Source organism: Rhincodon typus, chromosome 20, assembly GCF_021869965.1.
Source record: "Rhincodon typus isolate 14 chromosome 20, sRhiTyp1.1, whole genome shotgun sequence".
Lineage (NCBI taxonomy): Eukaryota > Metazoa > Chordata > Chondrichthyes > Orectolobiformes > Rhincodontidae > Rhincodon > Rhincodon typus.
Window position 1 is genome coordinate 29358532 of NC_063351.1, and position 9337 is coordinate 29367868.

At 39.1% G+C, this 9337-nt stretch overlaps 1 protein-coding gene across 2 annotated transcripts in view; it reads left to right on the plus strand.

Annotated features, from left to right (window-relative positions):
• The first annotated feature begins 485 nt into the window (after positions 1–485).
• Positions 486–9337, plus strand: part of LOC109910693 (fibroblast growth factor receptor 2) — a 178754-nt gene continuing 169902 nt past the window's right edge. For both annotated transcript variants that reach the window (XM_048608824.1, XM_048608823.1), the window contains exons 1-3: positions 486–618; positions 7444–7508; positions 7891–7991. The gene's annotated coding sequence lies outside the window, so the exon portion shown is untranslated. The remainder of the gene's footprint in view (positions 619–7443; positions 7509–7890; positions 7992–9337) is intronic.

Consider the following 9337-nt stretch of genomic DNA (forward strand, 5'->3'; position numbering starts at 1 on the left):
TGCAGTTCTTTATTTTATTTCATAGTTATGATTTATATTGTCTAAATGAGAGAAAAAAGTGGCTGCGTGGAACTTAATAGTTCAGTGTTTACAGTTGGCAATTAATTAAATCAACTTAAAAAAAAATCAATGAATGCGTGAACTGACTGGTTTTCCAACTTGGTGGGGTGAACAATTACTGACTATCAGTGGAAGGCAGCAGAGAGGAAAAATCCGCACAGACATTCAACAGGTTTCTCAGATGTGACATTAACACAGATCGAAAAGCAAGCCTTCGGCTAGATATCCCAATATGAGCAATAACGTAATAACATGAAGAGAAAATGGGGAGCTAAAAATAGAGAAAAGGAATGAATAAACACGAAAAGTGACGTTTTCCCATTTAACACGTAGGCTTGGAATGAAACACTCCGAGTTGATAACCTGCTCCCAGCGCCTGTGGAAAGCAGTTAGGCTGGATGTGAGTTGCAGGGTGAGATCACGTGAGGAGAGCAGCCCTGGAATTCAGCTCAAAATGGCAAGAAAACAGGCTGGAGGCTGAAAGTTTACGATTCGCGCAACGCAGCCAAGAAACGCTGTCAGTGTTAACAAACATATATGTATATATGAAACGCTCAGGTGAGTGCAAAACACCCTTTTGCCAATCTGCAGGCTTTCACTTCGCTGCAAGACGAATGAATTGCACGAGCCTTGCAGATGTCAAGGAGAAAACTTGAGAGCATGTTGTTAGAAAGCAAGGTTGTTGCCAGTGCAGATTTATCAGAAAGTAGCGGAAGATGGCGACTTGATCACCTTTTTAGTTGCCCTGGGTTGAAGCAAACTGTGTAGGTGTCCTCTAATAAATAGCATGTTTGGAGAAGCGAACTCTTAGAATGTAGCCCACTTAATTTGGCGTAAAATGAATGAGAATCTAAAATTTGGGAGGGGGGGGTGGAGAAGGAGTGGGGGGGGTGGTAGTGGTGAAGCTGATTAAACTTCACTTTAATTTTCGCTGCTCATGAAAATAAACGAGAGGCAGGTACCACAGCATTTTATCACAGTATGTTTCCTCTCCGCCGTTTAATCAGTCATATCAGTAATACTCTCTCGTGAGGATTTGGATGTACAGTCAGATTTAATTGGGGGGAGGGTGGATAAGTTTGCATTTAATGTTTATGTACCAAATGACGGCATGGACACGAAGCAGAGTTTCCCGTTCGACCAAGGAGGCGGGGAGTAAATACTCCGTCCCAAATGAAGGATATCGTCAACTTTAGAGAAATAAGCTCTCATTCCGCCAACGTTAGGAATGAAATGACGGTTAGGGGAGATGGTAGGGGTAGAGTAGCCAGTAATTTGGGGTGAGGAGGGACCACGTTCTCCCCCGTGGAGGCCAATACTTTAATGATCTGTGAGTCAGTGACGAAGAAAAAATATTAGGGGCCGCTGGGCTGGGGCTAGAAGCTACAAGGTAGGCGGAATCGCCTCAAAAGTCTCTGCTGTAGATTCTGAGCTGAACCCGCCTAAAGTCCCTCCGGCCAAAAGGAAATATACCTACCGAATGACCGGGTAAACACGAGGAATTAAAATAAAAAAAAACTGCCAGACAAGTATTAAATTAAAACCAAACCGCATCGAAACTCCGCTTCTCTTTCCTCCAGCACTTTTCTGCCATTCAATAGCCTGCTCCTTCAGCTCGGATTACTTCATGCATTTTCTGCTAACTGCCCACCATTAAATACCTAACAAACGTGAAAAGAAAGGCTATAGTTTTCGGGGGGGGGGGGGGGGATTACCATTTTCTGAAGATTTTAAAAAAGAAATCTCTCGGTGAGATTTTTTTTCACATCGAGCGATTGGCCTTTCCTGCAAGTTCCCGATATTTGGGGCTGAAATCCCGGTTGAAGGGAGGAGTAGGTTGTGTGTTTTAGGGGGGGGTTGGCGGTCTAACGGTTATTTAAACACTCCGTGCGGAGGGGGGAGCGAGCCGTCGCTGCCATGGTGACGGGGCCTGGCGCCCTCACAGGCCTGCCCTGCCCGTGCCCGAAGCCGCTGACAGCTCCTGCTGTTATCTCATCGTTGGCAACGCACGCGAGTGAAATGTTGCATTTCTGCGCCTGCCCCATCAACATGCGCAGAATCCCCTACAGTGTGGGGGCAGCCCATTCGGCCCATCGAGTCCGCACTGACCCTGCGAAGAGCGTCCCACCCAGACCTACCCCCCCCCCGTCCCAGTAACCCTGTATTTTTCCTGTGGCTAATCCACCTCCCCTGCGCACTAATTTGGCACGGTTAATGCGCCTAACCTGCAGACCTTTGGACTTCTGGAGGAAACCAATGCGGACATTTCCAAGCAGATAGTCGCCGAGGCTGGAATTGAATCCCGGTCCCTAGCACTGCGCGGCATCAGTGCTAACCACTGAGCCACCGTGCTGTATACTGCACGTGGATATGACTTCTTAAAATATGTGCTCAGTCTGGTGCGTTTTGCATGCTTTGATGTTGGGCTGGAAGAGATTTTAAAACAAACCCGTTAATTTGTCAAATAAAAACCAAAAGAACTGCGGATGCTGTAAATCAGGAACAAAAACAAAGTTGCTGGAAAAGCTCAGCAAATCGGGCAGCATCTGTGAAGGAGAAAACAGAGTTAACGTTTGTGGTCCGGTGACCCTTCCTCAGAACTTTGTTTTTGTTCCTTTAATTTGCCATCTCGGTAGCTGCCTTTGGAAATTCTGATGTTTTGCATTTTAATTTTGTTTTTCTTTAGTGTGATGTTGATTGGTTTATCCAAATTATGGAGAAGGGTGGGAAGCTGCAAATTTGATTGACATCTCCGGGAGCCTTAAATAGGCTGAAAACATATTTGGTATAATTGTTCTGTATATACATATCTCTTGATACCTTTGTTGCAAACAAAAGTGAAGATTTAATGTTCAAGGCAAAAATTTGAAATGCTCACCAAAAAGGTTTATGTGAACCTTTCAATGTTTGTCAATTAAAAGATAAACTACAAAGCTTGAACATACTGTTTTATAATGCTATCTTAACCATGACATGTTCTCACATTCGTTTAGATAACTGGTACAATTAAAAGAGCACCAGATTTATGATATGATTTGCTTAGGGACCAGTAACTTTTAGACAAAGTTTTGTACTTAATAAAAGAATAAAGCCACAAGATTCTGCCATTTTGAACAAACAGTAAACTTTAAAATAAACTTTACAATACAAAGTTGGAAAAGTAAAATGTGCTACATATGAAATGTAGACTCTTAACATTGAGGATTAACATGAAATAAATATGAATTAGCAGACAAACTACGGTCAACCACCCCACAGAGCGTATCAAATAATAGATACAGTTAAGACACATCCCACGTATTTTTCTAAAAAACCAAAAAGGTCTGAGGAAGGGTCACCAAACCCGAAATGTTCACTCTTCACAGATGCTGCCAGACCTGCTGAGTTTTGCCAGCAATTTCTGTTTTTGTTCCCACATATTTTTCTGCTGCCCACCCAGACGTTACTGTGTTGATAATCAAGTCCCATTAAAACAGCTTCAGAAGGGATTCCTGTTCTTCTGTTTCAAAAATCCAGTCTTGAACTTTGCTCAAAATTACACTGTCATGGACTGCCTTAATGAATAAATAACCAGAACTTCTTGCAAGACTGCATTCCTCATGATTCGTGACGCTGCTAGAAATTGCTTTTATGTCAGCATAATTTCAGCTTTTTACGAGACAGCTAGCTTCACCGAGCTGATGCTACCTTTAAATTTTCCTGAACTTGGAAACCCTACCTTCTTGATCATCCTTTTTAATTTAGTTGTCCTACTTCTGAGACTGGATCCCACTCGAATTCACAAGGCTGTACTCTATCTAGCATCTGATCATTGACAATTCTAGCTGTCTAACTGGTATGAGTGAAACTTTGCCCATTTTATCCCAACTGCCTGAATCCAGCTAAGAGCATCATTTTTAACAAGATGGAGTTACCTTCTCTGATTCTTTCCCGCTGACAGAACCTGACCTGTGAACCACTGTTTACTGATTGTTTTGAGTGACCTATTAATAAGAAATTCACAACAAGCCCAGGTCTTGTTCCTAGGTGGGATTAAATGTAAACATCAGTGAAACACCCTCTGTCTTGATTGTTAGAAATGCACAGGTTACTGGCTTATGTTATATAAATGGATACAAAACAAAGGATTTTGTCACATAAGGAAATGCAGATCTTCAGCCTATTACTACTTTGCCATTTCTACTGAGGGGAAGCCTGACTGCAACTAAACTTTAGAGAAATATGTTGCCCTCTCAGTGGACATTTTAGAAGCAAAATGTGAAAAGACTGTCAGTTGAGAAGGCAGTATACTTGTGTAACAAATGGAGCACTCTGAATATTAATGCAGGAATGGGTTAATGTTGCATGACACAGGACCAGCATTCAGTAACCAAGTTGAGTAAATGAACCAATATAGGTACATTCTAATTCATCACAGTATTTTTTCTCTTCATCCTGTTTCTGGCTTAAATAATGGCATGAAAGCCAGTCAGGTTTGATTGCTTAGAAACCGAGCTATGCTTTTGAATGCTAGTGGCAAGAATGTACAGCTTTAGTCTTCTCAGTTCACCAACACAAATGACAAGTGTCTGGCAGGATTGCTCTGTTGCTTTTTATCATACATTTCTCTCTTCTATTTGATAGATTAATAGCAGAATCACAATAGCTTCTTTCTCGAGACTTACTTGATGGCAGTTCTCTTTATGCACTTTATAAATAAACACCCAATAGAAATGTCTTCCAGATTTGCCGTTGGAAGTTTCAATTTGTAAAGCGTTGAAGATAGCAACAGGCGTGGGAGTAGAACTCTGTTTTTCAAATAACTCTTTATAATAAAATTCTTGTTCACAGTTTTATGTGATTATGTTGATACCAAAGATTGCATCTTTCTTGAATATCACCTGTAAAGCAAAAAAAAAGCTTACTTTGTCCTAAGTTGTACTAATCGTGCTTTTACCCAACTTAGATCTTTCAATGCTGTCTAATTTTGTGAGATCAATTTGAAATTGCACATAATTTATTTTTCTTTCTTGAATAATGAACTTCTTTCCATCCAGTCACCATTTCTTACCATTGCACTCATTTCTTCCAGTTTGCTTTCTTGTGTTGAAGCACAATTAAATAGTCTTTTGGCTCACTCTTGGGTCTCTACATCTCTACTCTGATTACCCTGACTCCTTTTCCACTTTAATGCTTTGGAATCTCAGTCCTGTTTATTTGGACATCTCCACATTAAACATTGATGTTTCATCCCTGAAATCCTAACATCTCCAGTCCAATATGTCTCTCTTAACTGGAGTGAAATAATTTTGTTTCTTTCATCAACAGTGGTGCTCCTGGCAGCATTTCCCAGCTGTCCCTGAAATAAAGGATGACATAAATAATGACAAATTTTATTTGTGCTATAAGACCATGAGAAGTAGGAACGGGAGTAGGTTTTGGCCTGCCACACTATTCAATAGGAGCATGGCTGATCTGACATTCCTCACGTCTACTTTGCTGTGTTTTCCCTGAAACTCTTGTTTCTCTAATGATGAGAATCTATCTCAGCCTTCATTTTACACAAGGAATCTGTCCCTACAGCGCTCTGTGGCAAGGAGTTCCAAAGATACTCAAGCTCTGAGAGAAGAAATTCCTCCTCATCTCGGTCTTAAATTGACACTCCTTTATTCTGTGACTGTGCTCTGTGGTCCTAGAATCTCCCAAGAGGGGAAACATCCTCTCAGCATTTACCTTGTCAAGCCCTTAAGAATGTTTCAATGAGATCACCTTTCACTCTTCTAATTTCCAGTAAGTAGACTCCCAATATATTTAATCTTTGCTTATAAGACAATCCCTCCAAATGAACCTTCTGTGAACTGCCTCCAAAGAAATAATATCTCCTTAAACAAGGAGACAAAAACTGCTCATTGTTCTACCAGATTTGGTCTCATTAGCAACTTGCAGAAAAATGTCCTTATACTCCAGTGTCAACGTTCCATTAACTTCCTGATTTCCTTTGTGTTTTGTGCACAAGTTCACCCAAGTCCCTTTGTATTGTAAATTTCTGCTAGAAGCATCAAGATGGACTGAATGGCCTGAAAGTTTCGATTTTGTGAATCAAATATAAATTTTTTTAAAAAAAACCTTAAGATGGTTAGGGGAGTTGAGCTACAAATTGTTTGATCTTTTGGCTGAAGATAATGAATTTTGTATGTGTGATCACTCCATATACAGAACTCAGCGAGTGGAATTCAGACATAGTCCCAAAAGTTTCAATGCAAGTATAATGGCACATCCAGAAATATATATAGAACAATATTTCATTCTACAATCTGCATTATTGGATTCCTGCTCAAGTCTGCAGTATATTTAATCAAACCTACCTCACTAAAGGCGAGTGTGGTGTCTGATGGACTGGATCCTAGAGTCTGGGAAATTTGAGACATCTTTGAAGTTAGCACTGTGGAAAAATAGCATCAACTTTGCGAGAAATATGAAGTTATGTTAGGTAATCTTTGTAAATCTAATATTCTGTTAGCAAGTAATGCTGAAATTCTAATTATTGAAGATGTGATATGTTCACTACTGCACAATTAACTAATGTCACATTAGTTAAAAGCACAGGGGCATAATAGGAATATTCGAGTTGTCCTAATTAGATTCACAATTTTGCCATAGTTGCCTTCAATATGAGTTGAATTAGGGAAACCTGAAAATGGTTAATCCTGCTTCAGTTAATATGTAATTAATATATATGTATGGGTGGTCCGTGCAAGAAGAATTTATTCTGAAGGAAAGACTGGATGATTTGGTGAGCAAAGCTGTTCGAAAATATTAGAAATTTATAGTCGAGAATTGGGTTATAGTTGAGAATTTAGTTGATACATTTCCTGTTTTACAGGTCTGTGCCATTTGTCACAACAGTTAAGGCTGAGGTGTAACAGGTCCAATGCTTGCTTCAGGATGCCTTCCCAAAATGGTAGTGTCTTCAAAGGAGTGATAACTAAGTCCATGTGCAGTCTGACCAATGGTCCTTGAAAGTTGTATTTCCATGCATTTAGCTGTTTGTTTTAAAAAGACTTGTGCATCAAGACTTGTTTAATTCCATCTCTTGAGAGCTGTTTTGTTTCAGGCTTTGCTGAGAAACTAGCTTGTGAGTCGCTAAACTCATTGCAGATTTTGGAAATGTGGATTTTGACATGGTTAATGTGTGCATAAACATTTAGAGAATGATTGAGTCAAGGATATTTTCTGACACATTCACTGTTTATTTTTATGATAAAATATAGCATCAAGACTGTGTTTGGATTACTTGACAGGAAATCGCCTTGTAAATTATTTTGGGAGGTGGACTGAAGAACTGCAAAAGTCCCTTTCTGTGATTTATTAAAATATTTAACAAGTCACTGCATTCTTTTCCAGGCAAGTTTATTCAATCAATATTCAGTCACCGTGAGCACTGCTTAGGCTTCCAATACATACCAAAGGTATGTACTGTTCTACTATTGGAAGGATTTGGCGCATGAAAACTTCAAGCCCCATTTATGACGAACTAATGCATGTGCAGAGTATGCATGCCATCACATGTTGTGTGAAGTCAAGTCAATAACTTGCAAGTTTCCTGAGTAGGTTTTAAAAGTTTGTAAATAACTATACTGTCACAAAATTTGCTTATTGTACTTTGATCAATGATAACAGGTAGGCATGCTTGTTTTGAATTGCATATCTCATTATTGTTTGCATGTATTATTAACAAAAGGATGCAAATAATTCAGTCTAAATTGTTTTTATTCATTGCTGTCAGTGCAGAGTATCCCAATAGTTGCCATCAGATGAGAATACTAATCTCTTCAATTTTTATTTCGACAGTACCATTTTGAACTGTTCCTTCATGTCAAGAACATTATTGACTATTTTGGATCAAAATGATTTGCTGTGAAGTACTTTGATTAAGAAGAAGGAACCTAAATGTGAGTTTATATTAATTTTCAGAAGAAATTTTAATTATATGAAATTCTATGCCATAAATTTTAAAATTGTAACTGCAAAAAATATGTTTTGATTCCTGCATTACTACTTCTAGATAGAAATATAAGCATATGCTTAAATGAAAGGCCATGTAGTTTTTTTTTGAGTGTGGCAAATTCTGAAATGCAAATTGCAGTTGAAATCATATTTTTTTTTCAAATTTAGTGTTGTTCATAGCCCTTTGTTTAGTGAAATGTTATAATTGTGTTGTGAATAAAATGAGTCAGAAGAGCAATTCTTTTCAGAATATCAAACAAGTTAACTGGATCACAATCTTATAGTAAGGGAAGAGGGGAAAAATGAGACTGCTTGTTCCAGCAGAATGGACAAAATAAAACTGAAATTTATAATTAGATTATTAGTACTCAGAACACAAGAAATACAGTTAACAGATTCATCCCCTTCTTCATGCAGATTCCAGGCTGTGATGGACTGCAGGTAACATTAGAACTCTAGTAGTTCAACTAAAAGTCTATTTGACATGCTTGAACTTAGCACGTGATTGTCAACAGCTTGTTTGACAATCTGAGCCAAGTCCAATCCTGCTTTCATCCATCATTGACATGCATGCGTCCAACTGGGGGAGTTAGAAAGCAGTCAAGACTAGAAATCCTGGCCAATTTTTCCACTGTGTCATCCAGGAACAATTGTAATGCTGCATTGTCATCCAGTTTCAGATCAGTTAACACTACACTGAGCACATGGAGTGATCAATCTGAGACCTTCCTGCACAATGTCGTAAAGAGCCAAGTTATGTATTGATTGTATTGTTATTTGTCCACCGATTCAGCAGGGAAAGCATGTCTGTACAACTTATTTCTTTCAATTTCTAATGTTAAGAGAAGACAGTGCAGAAAAATTCCAATTTAAACCTTGTCTAATAGATTGACTATAATTCAGCAGGAGTATGGCCTGTTTTTTTAGGAAAAACTTGAGAGCCATTCTTCATTCACTTGGTTCGTAGTGATTCATTTGATCCAAGCATTTCAACTGATGGTGGATCTTCATCATTTATTATAGATTTTTAACTTGTTGATCTGACTGAAGTACTCTCAGTTGATCTACCAGCAAAAGAAAACAGTGAGGAGAGAGCACCTTCTCTATTTGATAACTTGAAATTGTACATTTCCAGCAAAAATCCCTGTCAAAGACAGTTGGTTTTGGGGGCAGTGGGGGAAAATGTTGCTTGGAATAATAAGTTTCTGTCCTCTCTCTCTCGCTTGCTCGCTCTCTCGCTCGCGCTCTCTCTCTCTCTCTCTCTCTCTCTCTCTCTCTCTCTCTCTCTCTC